Source organism: Sinohyriopsis cumingii, unplaced genomic scaffold (genome assembly GCF_028554795.1).
Source record: "Sinohyriopsis cumingii isolate HCF-2022 unplaced genomic scaffold, ASM2855479v2 utg002228l, whole genome shotgun sequence".
NCBI lineage: Eukaryota > Metazoa > Mollusca > Bivalvia > Unionida > Unionidae > Sinohyriopsis > Sinohyriopsis cumingii.
This window is the reverse complement of record NW_028316164.1, coordinates 93,610-113,315: the sequence shown is the minus strand read 5'-3', so window position 1 is coordinate 113,315 and position 19,706 is coordinate 93,610. Positions and strand designations below refer to the sequence as shown.

Below are 19,706 nucleotides of genomic sequence, written 5' to 3'. Positions count from 1 at the left end.
GAAGGTTTTCTTTATGTGTCAATGAAGGATATGCGACAAATGCCACAAGGAACCCCAAACATGTACATGTTACAGAGAGGACATTGTGGAAGTGAATCCGCAGATTGGTGATGCTAAGAGGGAGGAACAATCATTGGAGTTACTGCTTGCCGAAGATGATGAAGAAGACGTTGAGAATTAAATACAGGATAATTATAGTGAAGAAAGAGGGGAGGAAACTGTGGGAAGCAGAGTCGATAAGACCGAACAAGAAATAGAATCGGAGGAAGAACGAAACAACAGGCGTACTGTTAGTGATAGATCGGTGACGGATCCAGGAAGTGATGACAGTAGGATGGTAGTTGAAGTCGCTGTTGAAAGGCAAACGATGTTCAGAGTTTTCAGGTAAACGGAAATGGAAATAACAGTACTGATATAGACACTTTCAAAGTCATACACAGTTGGAGAAGACGGTTTAATACAGTACCTAGACTGAAAACGAATAGCATGCGTCTCAAATCCATTAAATAATTTCTAGTATTCATGGAAATGATAAAACATGCGACATAATTTAATACTTTAAACACACTAATCATTATAATGGCCTTATATATTGTATCTCTAATTGTAAACGGCATGCTAGATTTGAATAAGCGAAAGTCTGTTTTAGAAATATTTCTAAAAAAATAAGAGGCCATATTTTATTATTGCAAGAAGCCTTTTGGGATGATGAGTTTACTGAATGTATCAGAGAAAATGAGATTTGTAATGGTGACATATTTGATAGCAATGCCGTCATTAGGAGGGCTGGTGTTGATGTTTTAGTAGTGAGAGAGGTGAAAAATCAAGTGGCACATGAAATGTTTCATAAGGGTAGAATTTTACATTTAAAATAGATCTTGATGAAGAGTGGTTGATTTAATCAATATTTATGCTCCAAATCTTGTGCGAGTAAGGTATACCTTTTAATGAGATCAAACACATATTTGCATAACAATACTAGCGATAGCACTATCTTGGTTGGTGAGTTCAATAACGCTTTATCTGGAATTGATCGACATAACAAAACCCTAACAGTGCTTTCTAAAATTAGTTATGATAGAAATACAAAACGACACACATTGTCGCATTTAACCTACTCGACACACTATTGACATTCGGTCCCAGACTATTTGGAATCAGGTCACAATTAGTAGTTCGAGTTCAGTACCCACCATTGTAGTTCTAGCAGTTTTCGTCTATTTTCAGTACATTTTTTCCTCTCATTTTGGTGGGGATAGAAGAGTTATATATATGCATTTCTTGTAGGGATTTAAAGGTAATTGTTTATTCTGAAGAATATGAGTTCTAGGTGTGGTTTTCTCTTTGTATTTTGGCGACAGTGACTAGTGTGTTATAAGACTTTGGTGATGGTCCTGAAGTGAAATATGTGTTCTATTTACATGCTGCTCTGTTGACAGGCCAGCCTCTCAAACAAATGCAGGTCAACCTTTGACAAGAACTTCACCGTGATATCATCTTTGACGGTATCTTAAATTAACATATGATTGCATTGATTGTCACACAGTGGAAAGGTCAGTATTGAGAAACAAATGTAGTGAACATATAGCAAAATAAATTGTATTCTATGTCCACGTTGCTGCAAAGGACAAACTGTGCCTCAGCCAACAAAGGCGACACACTATTTGCATCCGGTTCCAGACTGTGCATCTAACTTATTTAGCATTGAACTCTATAACGCAAACCTGGGTATGGTTCCGAACTTTGACTGGATGCACAACATCATTAACACTTCGGTGCGTCAAAATGAACAAATTTGGAAAACTATTAACTTACTTTTCTATGCAAGATTAGTTTGGAAAATGGGATCATTTGAGTTAGAGGTTATGCGAACTATGATAAATTGAATATTTATGCTGCCGAGTGGTCTAAAGCGCTGTCCGTCACTGATCACTGCCATCTCACCTCTGTCTGCGTGGGTTCGAGTCTCGGGCTCGTCAAATGTAGATACGTGAGAAAGCTTGCCGGTAGCTTCTTGTGGGTCGGTGGTTCTTTCCGGGGTTTTCCCGGTTCTTCCTCCACCATTAATACTGGCCGCCATGTATAGCCTATCTTGTGCTGAAAAATGGCGTTAAACCCTATAACAACAACAACAATATTTATGCTGATTTTCACAAGCCATTGACCATCAAATATATGGTCTGCATATTTTAAAATATTATATTTCATTATTTTGAGGACTACATTTTGTGAGAAAACACATACAAGCCTGGACGTTGTATAATAAGATGTTTTGGCTTTTATAATTCTTTTGCTTTGTGCTTTTATAATCTAAATAAGAACGGTTGTGGTGAACACACCATTTCTTGACACTACAATACATTGGAGACATCTAGTAGCTGAAGAAGGCGTGAGCTGTCCATATATTCCATTTTATTTGGTCTTTACCCTTGATACGTTACAGTATGACAGTGGAGATCTGATTTTAATCATGCTGAGTTAGGCTTGTCTCTTTTTCTTTCTTGACGATAAATTTACTCTTACTATTATTATTAATATTATCATTATTAAAACTGCTAGGAGTAGCAGTAGTTCATATGTCAGTTCCAGTAGTAGGTAATTATTTACTGGTCAGTTTGAATCGATCAGGGCTTTAGGGCGGGATGCTAGATAGTAAATATGCTAGAGCTGAATTTGCATCAGATAACTCCTGAAAGCGTAGTCAACATGATAAAACCTTGCCTATTAGCTTCGTGATCTGTAGATTTCCCACCATGAGGTACACTAGTTTCTGGATACTGTAGGCATGTCTACTTCATTTGTTTCATAATTATCATCATGGTTGCCTGTCGTTTCGCCAAATATTACAGATTGCTTAGCGATTGCTGCTGTTATATTTCTTATCACGTTATACTTTATAGACGAGTGTGTCCTAAGTAAAAATGAACTTGATGAACTTTGGTAAATTATTATTTTAACTTACCATACTGCCAATGTTCATTTCCCAATCAGTTGGTAATAAGAATGCACATTCATAGAAATCAGTATAGAGCATAGCAACTGTTTAACCTCAACAATTTTTGCTGAAATCATATTGTCAAACTGTATATTGAAGTGTCCAAGAGGATAGTAAGATATGTTTTCTTTTATAATTTCCGAATTATGCATTTTACATTGGTTCAATAGATTTTTATAATGATAACACACACGTTGACCATGCGAAGTTCGTGGCTTCGATCGCCCCTTTGGCCATACTTATTTTATTTTCTCATACGTCTCTTTCATTTCTATTCTGCAGCACAAATTTCAATTTCCATTTGTAAAGGCACAAAATCTGTACCTAGTTATCTCGTAAAACTATATTATTCAATTCTAAAAGCTGCGTTAGTCTGCTACCCAAAACCTGATTCAGAGGACCATCTAAGATATATATGAGACCTGCAAGTGGAAGTGAGACATCCACGACTAACCAAGAGCCACCTTGGTATGAGCAGCAGGGGGGGCGAATCCGACATTTTGTCCAATCGTTATTTTGCTTAATTATTACTTTCTGCACTCAACGATCTAGTGTCGTCAGCGCCTGGTAAAAAAAAAACGACGACGGTCCATCCTACACGATGGTGACGTCATTTGGTTTAATTAACACCTTCTGCGTGCCGATCCCCAGCGTCGTCAGCGTCCGGTAAGCACATCGACGACCGCGTCGATGTCATCGCCCCCTCTGCTGCTAAGAAGTTATTTACAATGATCTTACAAACAGAGTGATCACTAACTCCTCCTCCTGTAGATCAATTAGGTTATTTGACTGATCGGTAAGTCTGAAATTAATTCTCGTTAAAAACCGATCATGGCATCGCATATAGACCGGATTAATCGGACTCTCAATGATTAAAAATCCCGGAGGGGCTGTTGGTGAAAACGAATAAAGGATATACCCCTGTTGAGCTTGATTTGATTGCTTGGTATCCACCTGGTAACTCCCTTCGATAACATCACACACTAGATTAATCGCTATCACCGATGCGATATTTACGTTGTACGGGGCGATATGCCTACCACCATCTCCGTTATCGTGTTTGAGGATATTAGTTGATGGACCGAGAAAATCATCAAGAGACTTTCTTAGTTCTGGCGCGTTGTATCCTGGAAACTTGAAATCGGGTAAATCGGCTTCTGTGATATTATACTCGGTTAGGAATTTTTGTTTACTACCATCGCTGTTATCGGATATCATTTTAACGACTCGTTCATTGATATATTCCATGTCTGATATGAGTTGATTTAACACCTCAACGTGTTTTCGTGTTTTTGTTTGCCGTAGCTGTTCTAGTTGTAATTGGTAATAATGATTAATCTCGGCAAACATATCAGTGATATCACTTAAAATAAATGTTAATATGGCGACCGATTCAGTAGTTTTCTTATGCTGAAAATACCACTGCATGATATTCCTGTCTTGAAATAAAAACCAACTGGGTGATAACGTGCTTTTTATAGTAGATAAATTACCTAGATACCGGGGGGTAATTTCATGATACGATTTCGCATTCGTGTGCAAGTCCTCGGGTGGGTTCTTAGGCCATCCTAGTATGGTTCTTATTGAACTGTTATAAATATCAACCATATACCCCGGTGTGCTTATTTCAATCGTCGACGATAACGTCGGTTCATGAACCGTAATAGCGATTTTTGATTCTTTTCCTGTGATCGATTTTATCCTGCGTTGAAATTCTTTATTGATTTGTTCTATTTGGTATGACCCAGTTGGTATTGTAACCTCATTCCAGTCTGGGGTCCCATCGGGCTTATTTGTCCATGCAAAAACCAGCGAGTTATTAGGTTGTTGTCCGTTAAATGCGTCTGCTCGAATATTAGGCCAACTGTGATATACTCGCAATTTTGCCAGCGCTATTTCCTTCACTGGAACCGGCGATGGGAAGTTCACACTGAATTCGGGTTTTGTTGACGTTATCGATATCATATTTGTTTGTACCGGAGTGGTATTCTCCGCGATCCGCTGAAGTAATTGAGACCCTTCGGGGTTCAGCGACATTATTATTATTCGTTGTCTTTAGTGTCTAATTTCAACAACCAGGTGGTTCCGGCTTCCAGTTGAAAATCCTCGATTTTTGACATCGCGGAGCTATACAACTGGACCATCGTGGAGAATTCAACATCGGATACGAACAAATTATCAATCGATAACGAGATCAACCCGGATAATTTCGAGTATGCGTCGGATACTATTTGATGTTTTACTGTATACTCGTTGAGTTTTTTCTGAAAACACGATGATATCTTCCTAGTGATTGCGTTGGCAACTCCAGCAACTGTTGTCATCGCGGAAACAGCGATTGGAACAGCGATCGGGGTTATCGTGGTCACCGTGGATAAAATAACACCGGCGCCAGCTACTATACCCGACACCGAGTACACGACCGCGTCGATGGCGGTTATTTTTCTGCGGTATTTTTTTATTTTTGCACGGTATTGTTCGGAAAGCGTTTTTAAGTTCGCGGAGAATTCTTTTGCGGTATCGAATCGATATTGATGTGACGTCGGTGATACCTCTGATTCAATTTCCTTGGTGGTCATTTTTATTTTAAAAGAGCTAGTGTTTTTAATTACTTAGATTCGCTACAAATTCCACATACCATGTGATGTTTGTTCTAAATAGACTGCTATCAACGGCTCTAATTATAAACTGTTCGGCTGTATTCTTGTCAATAATTGTTGATATTGTATTGTTAAACCCGGATGAACTCGACGATGATATATTGAACTGCATCGCCGAAATCAATGTCAATCGATAAATACCCTTAACAATTGCGGTGACATCTATTGCATTACGCGTAGGAGTCCAATCGAATGATCCGTATTGAACCGTGTATACGCCACTGCCGATGATCCCATGAGGTGTTTTCATTTTTTCGAGTTGCTCTGTCATTCTAGGTAGTCTGTCCTTAATCGCTTCAACATCAGTTTTGATCGTTCCTATTTCATATATATTCCCGTTTATGCTTTTTTTGTTCTCTTCAACATTAGTTTTGATTGTTTTTATTTCCTGTCCATACTCAGTGATATCATTTATAGTTATTGTGATTTCATCCGGTTTGATATTTTTTTTACCAAAGAATTTATCAACGGCGCTATCAATCTTGTTAACATTTTTTCGTAACGAGGATAAATTGGCTGGCATCGCCGTAAACTCCAAAATAGCATCTCTTATTGTTTCAAGATTTGGTTCGGCTATCATCGCGGTTCCAAAAAAACTACTGATAATGAATTGCATACCGGCGACGGATACTTGTACCCCCTCGAACTGAATTGCTTGTATGTTAAATTTGTATAATAAATTTTTTAACGAATCCGACATGGTTATATAATTGTCGCCAAGTGTACTTATTTTTCCATTTATTATCGATATATCTTCACCCGGTTTGAGTCGTCCGTCGCTGGTATACAACGCGATAGTGTCTTCGGCGACATCATGCTGTCGTATTAAAACGTCATTCAGTGACACATTACTGGATTTCAATTTACCCTGGCGGTCTTGAAATACAACTATTTCGCCCGGGTCAACACTTGTTAAATTCAACGTATCAGCGATTTCATCCTCAATTAGTTTTTTTATGTCATCGGTGGCGGGCGTTTCCGTGGGTTTTTTCAGCGCCGAAACCGGTCGTCCCCAAATATCAATCATTATTATTGTAAATGTTATTCTCTAAAATCCGTTCAGCTTCTACGACCCCACTAGTATATTCGTTTACAACCACATGAGGTGGTTTCCGCGATGATGAAATCGCCGCGAGTACGTTCAATACCTCACGGCCACATATCGGTGGGTCACTTAATCGCTGTGTTGGCAGCGTGGAATAAAAAACCCGGGCCGAACACGCCCGGGCTGAACACGCCCGGATATACCGCATGAACTCTTTCGGCGGGGCTAACCCGTATGAATCAAAATAGACGATTGCACGCGGATCAATCGCGTACGCAACCCAATGAGTTCCCGCTCCGGAGGATCCATCGAGGTTAATTATACCGGTTTCAATATTCCTTGGTGCCGCCGGTAATTGGTCCCTCATAAAAACACCTCTGAAGTTTTTTATCGCTAACGCGTTTGCGGCGTCTATTAAATCAAAATTAGACATTGGAGTCAATAAACGGTTCCCGGTAGTCTTAGACCCTTTCCCGAGTACCATGAATACGGGGTTCCCGGTAGTCTTAGACCCTTTCCGGCCACGGGTCGTTTTTTTTTGTAGCCTTTCCCGGTTGCCTTCTTCAATGCCATCCCCGCCGCGGTACCAACGGCCCCCAACGCCGCCGCCTTAGCCACTGCTGGTGCGGCCGCGGCAATCAATGCCGGAATCGCAGCTAACAGCGGAAATATCCCACCGGTCTTTTCCATGTTTTTAATTGCTGCGGCTGAAAAATCTATTTGAACACCCTTTTTATTCTTCATCGCATCATTGAAATGTTTTATTTGACGCGCCGTCAACGATATCTTATGATTACCACCTGCCATCTGTGACGGCTTCAGCGTTATTGTGGTCCCGCATTGTTTAGCCGACTTTGATCGTAATTTCTTGACTTGACCATCAGTCAACTCTGCACTGACGACACTATACGACATTTATTGTAAACGCGTTTTGTGCTTTCAATTACATGTTTTCCACTGGCGCATCAACGATTCTCATTCGTCCACCAACACCTTCTAGCAGCATTGATTTATCGCTGAGAATGACAGCAACCGCTCTATAATTAACACCACCCGGGGCTATACGAGCTCGGAAGTGTATATCAACGACGGATTGTCTCGTTAAATCAAGATGCTCCAACGAAAAATAATAAATCGGATACAGCTTTTTAAAATCAAGTTGTGATATTTGCAAACCAGTGTCGACGTTTTGATCACGACCCATATATGACAGCAATCGATGATACACACGTGCGATATGGTTGTCGCCGTAATTAAGCTGTATATCCTCGGATGGTTCCTGTTGTCCGTTTATTCTCAGCGAAACATCCCTGACTCCTAATTGATCAAATATCATATGGCTGTGTTCTTGATTACCCAATCGTCCCCTATTCTGCAGCGCTATGAATATATGACGCGGGGCTGAAACACCTTGTTTTGATGCCAAGTGCCATGTAAATGTATCGGCGACGTTATCCTCTTTAGCATCAGTGGTTACCGCTAGCCAACTCAACAACGATTTCCCTCCCTGTTCCATAAATGCTAACAATCGTGCCTCCGTGGTAACTGATGGAGTCAGCACCGGCATCCACAATGCCATTTTAGTTAAAACAACCTTACCGGCAGCGACGCCAGCAGCATGCCATATTGCATTGTTATCATCGCCCCTTCGCGTCAGCGCGATTGTATGCTTAGCCCCATAGACAACTTTTCTGACATTTCTGCAGAATCCAAATATGTGATGGAGTGGAATCGCGCATGAAAACTGTCGGCGTGGTCTTTTTAGCATCAACATTCGTGCTGCGAATCCCATATTGTAATTATCGTTAAGACTTTTTATAACAGTGAAATTAGCGCCTGGTTTTGCTCTGCGATCTGGATTGGTTGCTTCATCCTGGTCAATTGTGGTATTTTCTTTTATTAGCACGTTGATATACTGAAAATGATCAGCGTTATCGGCGGAGTCCTTCGCAAACATCATAGATGGACCCGCCGATCTTGTGTAATCATCCGAATATCTCGCTAACCCAATTATCGTCGTTGCAACATCAACCTCGCGTTCTATTGATTCAATTTCTCGCCCGTCAATAAGATATCTGGCGCTCTCAAATAACGCCATAATACCGTTGTTGACGAAACCAACTCGAACATGATCGTCATCTGCGTACGGTGCATTATCGGCGGCATTTGTCACGAGTTCTCCCTCGATTTCGATAAACGCTTCACACGGCAGAAAGTATTTACTGGTATCTTGGACCTGAAGTTCAATTCGCGATCGTAGGTCGGGTTGCGCTGCATAATAAGAATAATATTGATAATCACGGACAGAATCATCCCTGCGCACTGGGGCGTCCATATCAAACGCGGGATCAGCGGTTCGCGCAAACATTCTATTATTTATCATGTTGATGTTTTCAATTGCGATTTTTTCGTCGTAAATTCTTTGAATTCTGTTTAAGACCACTCTCCCGCTACTGCGTTCATGGGTGCGTTGGTGGATGACTGAGCCGCCAACGACTCTAGTTTTTCTTCCACGGCGTTATTTATTACTTTACTGACATTTGCAGGCATCACTGTCGTTGATGGCATTACCGGTGGTTTCTGTTTTTTTCTCCTGGATTTCACCAACGACATTAGTTTGTCCCGCGCGGCTGAAAGCGCCTTTCCGGCAACATCTCCAATGGCACTAATACCCTTATCACGAATAACATCAATGGCCTTCATTCCTAATTGTTTGGCTAACGGCGCTACTTTTGGAGCCATTCTTGTAAATAACCCCGCAATGGTGCTACCGAGACCATCTCCATAGTACGCACGGTAAACAGGCAATCGCGAGTTTACCACGTAGACGAGTACTGGTTTATCGTGATTGTAGTGTATGATCATCCTTATTAAAAACACCAGTTTTCCAATTAATTATCCACGAGCTCGTCTATGAGCGTTCGATATGCATTAATGTCCATAATACCGCCTGCAAATAAACGCTTGCAAATATCAGCGGCCTCATTGATTATTTCCGTAGAGTTATTTCCGGCTCGTTTTCCTCCAATTAGTACCTCTAGCCGTGATATATCACTGAGAACACTACCAGGACAGGTAACGCCGTAGGATTCTTTACCAACAGAGTATCCTTTTCCTTTTTTTGGTGTTATACTCTTAACTTCCTTGTGGAATGCGTCGTAATCGGATTTACTACGATGTGGTAATACATCTTTATGTTTACTCGCTAAATACACTATTCTTGCCCAGTCCTTTAACGACTTTATATTTTTCTCGTAACCGCTATTGATATGCTTCTTATCTCGTATGCTCTTAGCAAAATTGTTGGCAGCAAAATTAATTAATTCTTCCCTGTTGCTGAAGCCTCTAATTTGATCTATTGTGCTCTTCTTGAGTACAATACGGGGTATATTCCCTTCTTTTTCTTCCGGTATTTCTTCTTCTGGTGTTTCTTCGGGTATTTCTTCTTCTGGTGTTTCTTCGGGTATTTCTTCTTCTGGTTCTTTCGCAGTAGCGCCTAGTTCTTCTTCGTCGGCCATTGTAACATAAGGTTCTTGTGGTTCGGTTATAGCGAGTGGTGGTGGCCTCCGTGTTGTAGCAGCCGCTATTTTTGCAGGGAGTGTTTCTAAAGACCTTTTTGTTTGTTCGGTCTGAGTTGCTATCTTTTCAAGCGCACCAAGAACGGGTACAGTTGCCGCCGTAACATCCTTAGTCGCTTTAGTTACCGGGGCAAAGAGTTGTTCGCTTCCAACAGTAAAATCGGTTTGTAGTTGCTGCCGCGTTTGAAGTTGTTCTCGGACCCTGTCCCGTAACGGTATAAACCTTCTAAGCGCCGCTAGCCGCTCTCTGGCTAGCCGAGTAGTAAGTGATTCGCCTACCATTATTGCAATTGCTTCGCAATTTCTAATTTCTCGCCGGAGTTTTCGTCTATAATCCTTCTAATGTTTTTGATCTTACTAGAAATCTCCCGGCGTCGTTCATAAACACGTCCGAGTTTTTTTCGTATTATTTCAACGGCAGTAAATAGTCCAATGAATGCATTTGCGTCATTGTGGTACAAGTTTTCATTAATCGTATGTTGTAATCGTTTTACAAAAAAATACTCGCGGGCCAGGGTAAAACGCCCCCGTTTCGACTGTTCGTTAATAATTTCATAATCGGATAATATTTTTTCACTGTCGAGACCATCAGATAATTCAATTCCTTGATTTTTTAATTTTGAAATCTCGGCTAATATATTATTGATGTCTTCGATATTCATTATTCTTATAAAACATCTTGTTTTTAAATAAAAAAAATGAAAACCCCGTGTATCAATTCCGAGGTGTTCATACTTTGTTTTCTTCCGGAACAGACAATAACGTTTCACACTGTCATGGTGGCCTTGTCAGCGCCATAGGCGCTGGTGACCTTGTCACTCGCTAATTTCTGTTATATATGAAAATCGAATTCTGTGACTCGTCTTTTTTGAGATCGCTGTTTGATATACTCGTTCTGCAACAAATCGTACTGCGGGCATACAAATATCAAAATATTTTCCTGCCGCATTCATGGAGTGAAATGTTTTTTCCTCGTGCGTTGTTGTATCAAACGATTTGACGCTCTTTGCTTTTTTTGCGTGCTTCCCTGTTTTACCTTTTTTGGTGTTTTCACTCTGAGAGATGGCTTGCAGGTTTGTAAGAGAATTATCAGTCTTATTATTATTAATATGATCAATCACAAGCCCATTTTCGATTAATCCGTGAAAACATTCATAGATGATTCTGTGACAGAGATATTTCTTCTTTCCGGCACCAAACATTAAATACCCGTGATTATTTACGGTACCAACTGGCTTCTTCAGTTTGCGGTTTCTAATAATGCCGTCGCGAGACGCCTCGTAACTGACGAACACAGGATGCGGCTGAAATTCTTGGTCCATTTGTATAATAATACTATTTGTCTAATTTATTATTTGGTTTAATTATGAATCTTTCAACGTAGTCTTGGGGGGTTTTGATGACTGAGTCAGCGGTGGGATCAATGACAGCGTTTTTAATTCGCTTGTCATAATAGCGTTTTAACTCTCTGTATCGCTTTCCGCCACAATTGATACACAACTGCGATTTTCCTCTTACACCAACGTGGCAAACCAAGCACGGTAGGGGGCCAAGAGAACCATTACGAACGCTTTGTAAATGATACCCGCAGAATTCACCTCTACATGATTTATTGCACGGGGTTATCGACCCAATCATCAACCATTTGCAGTGATTCATTATACTATGTTCTTTCATTTAAATACTTGTTTTAATTATATGGATGAGTTTGAGAGATTGGCAGCAATTAAACCCCGGAAAAATATTAAATTCAATCTCGATAGAGTCCTCAAGGACACACCAAAAGCGTTAATAAACGATAGAACCCTGTTGAATAAAATACGCGATTGTATCAATGAATTCAAGCGTGATGGCGCATCTCACAGTTGGTCAACATTTCGAATTGATGGTGTTGTTGATGCTACCATGAACGACAACCGCGCAGCAATGATAATATCACAACTTGACGGTAAAAGATATTTCTTCAGAGTAAAATTCATTGTCCGGGTGGAATCAGGTGATTGGATCATACGTGATAAATTTGAACCAGTTCTCAGCGATAAGAAAACAGTCATTGTCAGCCGCGACTCCAAGCCGGGGTTGTTAACCGGAATTGACAAACCATACTATGAACGAGCGTATCCTGAAACAGCAGTTGTTTATGGAATATACCCGTTAAATAAGAAACCTGATATCGGAAAACTGAAACCGATGAAACAGTCAACGGGGATAAATTGTGTAGCAGAACGAATAATAGAGCATTTTACAAATGCATGTCGAGGAAACAAATTGACTGATTTACGACGTAGCAAAATCAACCAGTGGGAACTAACCGTAAAAGAGCGTGGAGCAACCATCAGCGACATAGCGAGATTAGAAACATTGCTGAGATTTCCAATAACCGTTACAACGATAACCGGTGAAGTATTATACGAATCAAAGTACAAATCAAATGGAGCCCCAATGAAAATTATTGATCATAACGAACACGCATGGACGCCCGCGATCACAATATTCCCCCGGGATAGAACAGTAAAGTATATCCCGGGGGAATTCCTGGAAGAGAACGGTTTTCTCGCGGAGAGGAAACTATTTGATGCTATTGCTTGTTTGTGTAAAAACGACCCTGTGTCAGTGTGGTTACTTCGCAGCGCTGATACCTTTGATCAGTTTGTAAGACCAAACGGTGAATTATATCGCACTGAAGCGTTTCACAACAAGATGAAAAAAACCGCCATGGAATTTGAAGAGCATGATGAACAACTGCTAACAAATTGTTTTACGATTCCATCGGTTGTAGCTCATGTTGCAGCAAGGAAAAATGCGTGGAGACCAACGAGCAAGGAATTTCTACCGGATGTACAATCCAGTTGTTTGGAATACTATCACGGTGGACTATGGAACACTGAATACAACCGCGACGCTATGATTTCCGTTGATATGGTTGCCTGTTATCCAGCGAGTTTTCTCGGGTATGGATCCGCCGCTGAGTATTTCAAACGATTTGGACACCCCAGACATGAAATGACTCGTGTTGCTATTAATGGACCACTGCCTGATTTTGATTTAACCGGATTCGCTCGCATAGTATCATTTGAATTCGCAGCAGGACTTCATCGCTGTTGTTATATTTGGATCGGTAGACACATGACTGAAAAGAAGTGGCTGCCAATAGCGCTGCTACGGTATATGATTGATTGTAGCATGCTAGTTTCGTTGATTGTCAGTGACGCGATTATATCATACCGGGCACAGACTGAAGTCTGGTTACCAGAACCGGAGCGTCTAGATAGCATAATTGACGAGTCCAGAAAAAACATTGATGCTGACGAGGAATATATCATCGAATGGTCCAGGAGGATATTTAACCAACGAAACCACGAGGCAAAAGATCTCGGTAGAAGAATAATTGGTAAGTTCACACAAGGTGGAAAAAACTGCGACTACAAACGATATTGCTCACGGCTGATTATAGATGATACAGAATATGATTTCGTAATCAAGGACGCAGTGGCGAAAAATAGATACGTGAACTGTGAAACAGCTTTCTTGTCCAATGGAACAAAGTTGGGTACAGTTGTTACCTACTTTGATGGAGACAGCCCCGCGTATCCGCATTTGAGGGCGTCTATGCTGGGTTATGCCGCTATCAATTTATTCTCGATGATAAATAGATTCCCCGATACCGCGGTTAGAGTAGCCGTTGATTCATTTTATATAGACGTAGCGTACAAGGGAAACATAGCCGAGTTTACTAGTCCGGACGAGAGTTGGGGTACATGGAGAATTAAAAATGAAATACGACGCGATTATTCCCCGTCAGCAGATGTCACCGTTGAGAACAACTACTTACGCGGTGATAAATTGTCAGAATGGTCTAATGCACCATCGTGTTCTGATCCAATTTGTAGACACAAGACGGTTTATTTAAGCGGCTGTGGCGGGTCAGGAAAGACGACTCGGGCAATTGAATTATTTCGAACGCGGGCAAGTATAATCGTGCTTACACCGACCCATAGACTAGCGCGAGAGATAAAACAACGAAATGTTGACGCCGTTACTTATCACAGCTTTTTTCGATACAGCGGCGGTGAGTGGACTCCTGATCGAATGGGTGAAAAATTTATTCCCGACATTATCATCTGGGATGAGATATGTACTGTTTCGTTAGATACTTTACAAATGTTTCTTGAGTGGTTGCTGCGCGCGAATACAGCGGTAATCATGTGTGGGGACCATGGCCAACCACCACCATTTGTCGGCGAGGGTCCACATGAGTGGTTGAGCGGGTTCGTAGACTATTATGAAGAAACCGATACTGATTACCGAGCACTTGATGAACAACTGCGCGAGGTTAAGAAATTAATCAGATTACAGCCGGATAGAATTCAATGTGAAATAATCCGCGAGGTGATTCCGGAAACGCCGTTGAATGAATTCTGGGAAACATGGAGACCAAACGATTTGATTGTAGCGAGTAGAAAGATAGTCAGAGACACACTTCAGCGGAAGTTGTTTACGTTGCATAAGGAAAAGTTTCCAACGCGTCCAGTGCCGTTATGTTATAGACCCGCGGACACACGGCGGCAGAACATTGAAGTTGAAATTCCAGCCCCGACAGCGTCGGGGACAAAAAAACAAATTCTCGTGCTGAATGATATCGTGCTCGTTGATATCAGCGTCGTCGAGGACGCGCTACGTGCTGATAAATCCCCGTGGACGCTAGGATACGCAACAACAATACATTCCTCGCAGGGACTAACCATCACGGACACAATTGTTTGGATAGTTGATAATCGCATCGAATGGTCGAATCTAGTCTATCTTGCAGTGTCCAGAGTACGAAGGATAAATCAGCTTCGAAGAATTGTTATTGACGGAGTCAGTGACGAAGTCACCGACGGAGTCACTGACGAAGCCGGCGACAAAGTCACCATCGATGCAAGCGTCATTGATAGAAAACTCTCGGGTTACCGACAACAGGATAAAAAAAAACAGCGGCGTTTTGATATTGATGCCGAATTAATAATCTCGCTACGACAACAACAGAATAATCACTGCGCGAGTTGCAATTGTATAATGAGTTGGCGTTATTCGGATAAAGACACTCGCCAATTTACCGTGGATAGGATCGATAACAGTCTCGGTCATGTCAAAAACAATGTGAGGTTGACCTGTCTTGAGTGTAATAGACGCAACGGCGCTAGTTAAGACCACGTGGGGGCAATTGAGTATCGTTAGGTATCACTTGTAGTTGCTCGCGTGTAAATCCGCGCTGAGGAGCAGTTGAATCCAGTCTATAGATCGGTGGTCTACCAGTTGATCGTGTTATCGTTGATATGTTATGTGTGGTAACACTCCAAATAGGATCGGTAGCCCTTTTTTTACCGCCTTCAAGCTCTCCTGGTTCATATAGATATCTAACAGTGACATCGCCAAGAATCGGCTTAGAAACGCTATTTATTTTTAATTTTCCGGGTATATACTCGTATTTAATCGCGTCGCTGGGCTTCATGTTGATTACTCGGGTAATCTCGTTATTTAACGCTGCAATTACACCTGGCAACCTTTTAACCCATTCACGAGATCGTTTTTCTTGGATGAATTCCTTCGCGTATTGATATCCAAATAACCGTTCAGCGAGAGTCCGATTGAATCGTTCAACAATTGCCTGATCACGATGTAGCGCAGTATGACCTCGTCGTATCGCGACGCTATGATGTTTCAGCGTTGATAAAACAGCGCCGCGAAATTCACTACCAGGATCAACTTGTAATAGATTTGGCCAGCGCAGAGGACCTCTTCGATAAATCCGCTCAAACGCATCGGCTACTTCAGTTGCTGACTTTGTTTTCAACGGTTCCGCTTGTTTGTATCGACTCGCAACATCAACTACGGTTAGCGCGTATTTGTAACCGTTGTCATGCGGCAGAAATAGTATATCAGCCTGATGAACTTCATTAAGTACGCTAACATCAAAGCGCGAGAAGTTGATTTGTTTAGGCGGTGGTAGATAGATTTGCCATATAGCCTGTTTGGATAACCAATTAGCCGCAGTGGTCTTTGTTACCTTTGCAGCGCTTGCAAGCTTACCAATTGCGGCCTTCCCCTTCCAGTATCCTCTCGGAGAATAATAGATGGAATCCATCGTTTTTCTTGGATGATTGTTATTAATTACCAGCGCCAATCATTAATTTACCTTTCATAGCCGATTTTACCAACCATGAGGCCAATTTTTCTTTGACGGATTTATCAGGAATAGCATTTAGCGCGTGAATTAATTTTACATCTGCGATATGACGCTGTTGCAGATCGCTACTTTTGTAAGCAACATCATGAGCATGACACGCCTTATCGATAGCGTTTATTGGATACTCACCGGGTTTGGGCTGATTTTGATCATCGAGTCTGATATCTAATCGTGTTCCGGGGCCACAGTAGTTATATCCTGGGAGGTGTTTTTCTCCTGGATACTTTGCCCACGGTGTTCCGGGGAGTTTTGCCAATTTGGCTGCGATGTCACCTCCTCGCTTTTTTTTAAAACATCTCCGGGTCTAATAGAAATAAATCTAAATTTCTTTGTACCGCATTGTACACACTTACCAGTAAGCGCCGATCTGTTATTTCTTGTCGTAATGGTTGTCATATCATTTGTGCCAGTACGCACTCTACACTTCACACAATATAGATCCATAATTTATGTATAGAGATATGAATATAATTGATTTTTCGGCGACTAAAACAAGAGAACCAGTTAAGCATGTTGCAGCGTTACCAAACTCGATCCGGATGATTATCATCGGACCATCTGGATCCGGCAAGACGCAATTGTTACTCAATTTAATAATGAGATGGATGAAGTGGGATAAGTTGTATTTGGTTGCTCCTAGCGTAGATGATCAACGATGCTACGAGGTGTTAAAAGATTTCAACGAGAATGCATCAGCGATCGCTAAAAAGAATGTTATTGAGTTTATTACGGATATCAATGATGCACCGGGTATTGATGATATTGATGGCGACGTTAACAATCTAGTCGTGTACGATGATGTTATGTTAGACAATCAAAAGAACCCAGCTAGGATATTTTCCAGAGGCAGGCATAAAAACACTGACGTGATATATGTCACTCAACGATACACTCAGATTCCAAAAGTAATCAGAGATAACTGCAATATTCTTGCTGTATTCAACGGCGTTGATACACACACGCTACGAAATATTTGGCAGACATGGTGCGGCGGTGACATGGACTTTAATGTTTTTCGAAACTTTTTTAGTCATGCTCAGTCGACCCCACATGGATTCATAACGATAAATTTACATGATCCTCGGACACGATATCGTATCGGACTTGACCAAATATTCGGTTAGTTGTAAATAATTTTCATTGTAAATAACTTCTTAGCAGCAGAGGGGGCGATGACATCGACGCGGTCGTCGATGTGCTTACCGGACGCTGACGACGCTGGGGATCGGCACGCAGAAGGTGTTAATTAAACCAAATGACGTCACCATCGTGTAGGATGGACCGTCGTCGTTTTTTTTTTACCAGGCGCTGACGACACTAGATCGTTGAGTGCAGAAAGTAATAATTAAGCAAAATAACGATTGGACAAAATGTCGGATTCGCCCCCCCTGCTGCTGTATGTGTCTTATCTTCGTTCTCTCCAAAAGCTCGAGGAGTAATTTATGACTTTACTTAAAACAACACGCAATGTGTTAACGTTAGCACATTCGGCAATTATGAAAAGACCAATATTTGTTATAATATGGGAGTTATGCATTTTACATTATTTCCATATATTTTATACTATTAACATACACGTTGGCAATGCTTTTACGTACCCTAATTGTGTGGTTCCTTTTGCTAATCATTCATTGTGTGAAAGTATGTACTCCATCTGTATTTCTAGATTGTGTAGGAGGATTTTGATTAGCAAGTGGCCGCATAGCTCAGTTGGTTAGAGCGTCGTGCTAATAACGCGAAGGTCGTGGATTCGATCCCCCCTGTGGCCAATAGTTTTCATTTTCGTTACTATTTTCCTCTCTATTTCTTTATTTACCTTTATTTTTTCTCCTTCTCTTTCATTTCTTATCTGGAGTAACGAAATAAAGTCTGTGCTATTATTTTTTAAAAGTTTAACAATTCAATATCAAAACTTTATGTTACCAAAATCATGATTCAATATACGTTATATTTGAGATCTAGAAGGTGAAGTGAAAGATCCACAATCAGCTGAAGCACACTTTGGTATGTGTCTTATCTTCGTTATAGCAGTGAGCACGAGGAGTAATTCATAAGTTTACCTTAAACCTAATATAGAAAGCTATCAGTTAGAACTTTAGGCAAACATGAAAATAAATAATAAACATATTTTGGGGTATTGCACAGTAATAAAGTAAAGGTGTGTTCTCGATGTCTAGATCCGAGCCAGCTTATGAAAAGGTGACTGGATTTTGTGTGCTATAAGTGTGGGGAGAAGAGCCATGTAGCTATGAATAGCAAACGGCAAAGATTTGACAGTTGTGGAAGGTTTTCTTTATGTGTCAATGAAGGATATGCGACAAATGCCACAAGGAAGCCCAAACATGTACATGTTACAGAGAGGACATTGTGGAAGTGAATCCGCAGATTGGTGATGCTAAGAGGGAGGAACAATCATTGGAGTTACAGCTTGCCGAAGATGATGAAGAAGACGTTGAGAATTAAATACAGGATAATTATAGTGAAGAAAGAGGGGAGGAAACTGTGGGAAGCAGAGTCGATAAGACCGAACAAGAAATAGAATCGGAGGAAGAACGAAACAACAGGCGTACTGTTAGTGATAGATCGGTGACGGATCCAGGAAGTGATGACAGTAGGATGGTAGTTGAAGTCGCTGTTGAAAGGCAAACGATGTTCAGAGTTTTCAGGTAAACGGAAATGGAAATAACAGTACTGATATAGACACTTTCAAAGTCATACACAGTTGGAGAAGACGGTTTAATACAGTACCTAGACTGAAAACGAATAGCATGCGTCTCAAATCCATTAAATAATTTCTAGTATTCATGGAAATGATAAAACATGCGACATAATTTAATACTTTAAACACACTAATCATTATAATGGCCTTATATATTGTATCTCTAATTGTAAACGGCATGCTAGATTTGAATAAGCGAAAGTCTGTTTTAGAAATATTTCTAAAAAAATAAGAGGCCATATTTTATTATTGCAAGAAGCCTTTTGGGATGATGAGTTTACTGAATGTATCAGAGAAAATGAGATTTGTAATGGTGACATATTTGATAGCAATGCCGTCATTAGGAGGGCTGGTGTTGATGTTTTAGTAGTGAGAGAGGTGAAAAATCAAGTGGCACATGAAATGTTTCATAAGGGTAGAATTTTACATTTAAAATAGATCTTGATGAAGAGTGGTTGATTTAATCAATATTTATGCTCC

The 19,706-nt window shown here is 40.8% G+C and overlaps 1 non-coding gene across 1 annotated transcript; it reads left to right on the top strand.

Annotated features, from left to right (window-relative positions):
- The first annotated feature begins 18,202 nt into the window (after window positions 1–18,202).
- On the top strand, window positions 18,203–18,276 carry Trnai-aau (transfer RNA isoleucine (anticodon AAU)). The gene has a single exon. It is a non-coding gene; the product is annotated as a tRNA-Ile (tRNA).
- The last annotated feature ends 1,430 nt before the right edge of the window (window positions 18,277–19,706 follow it).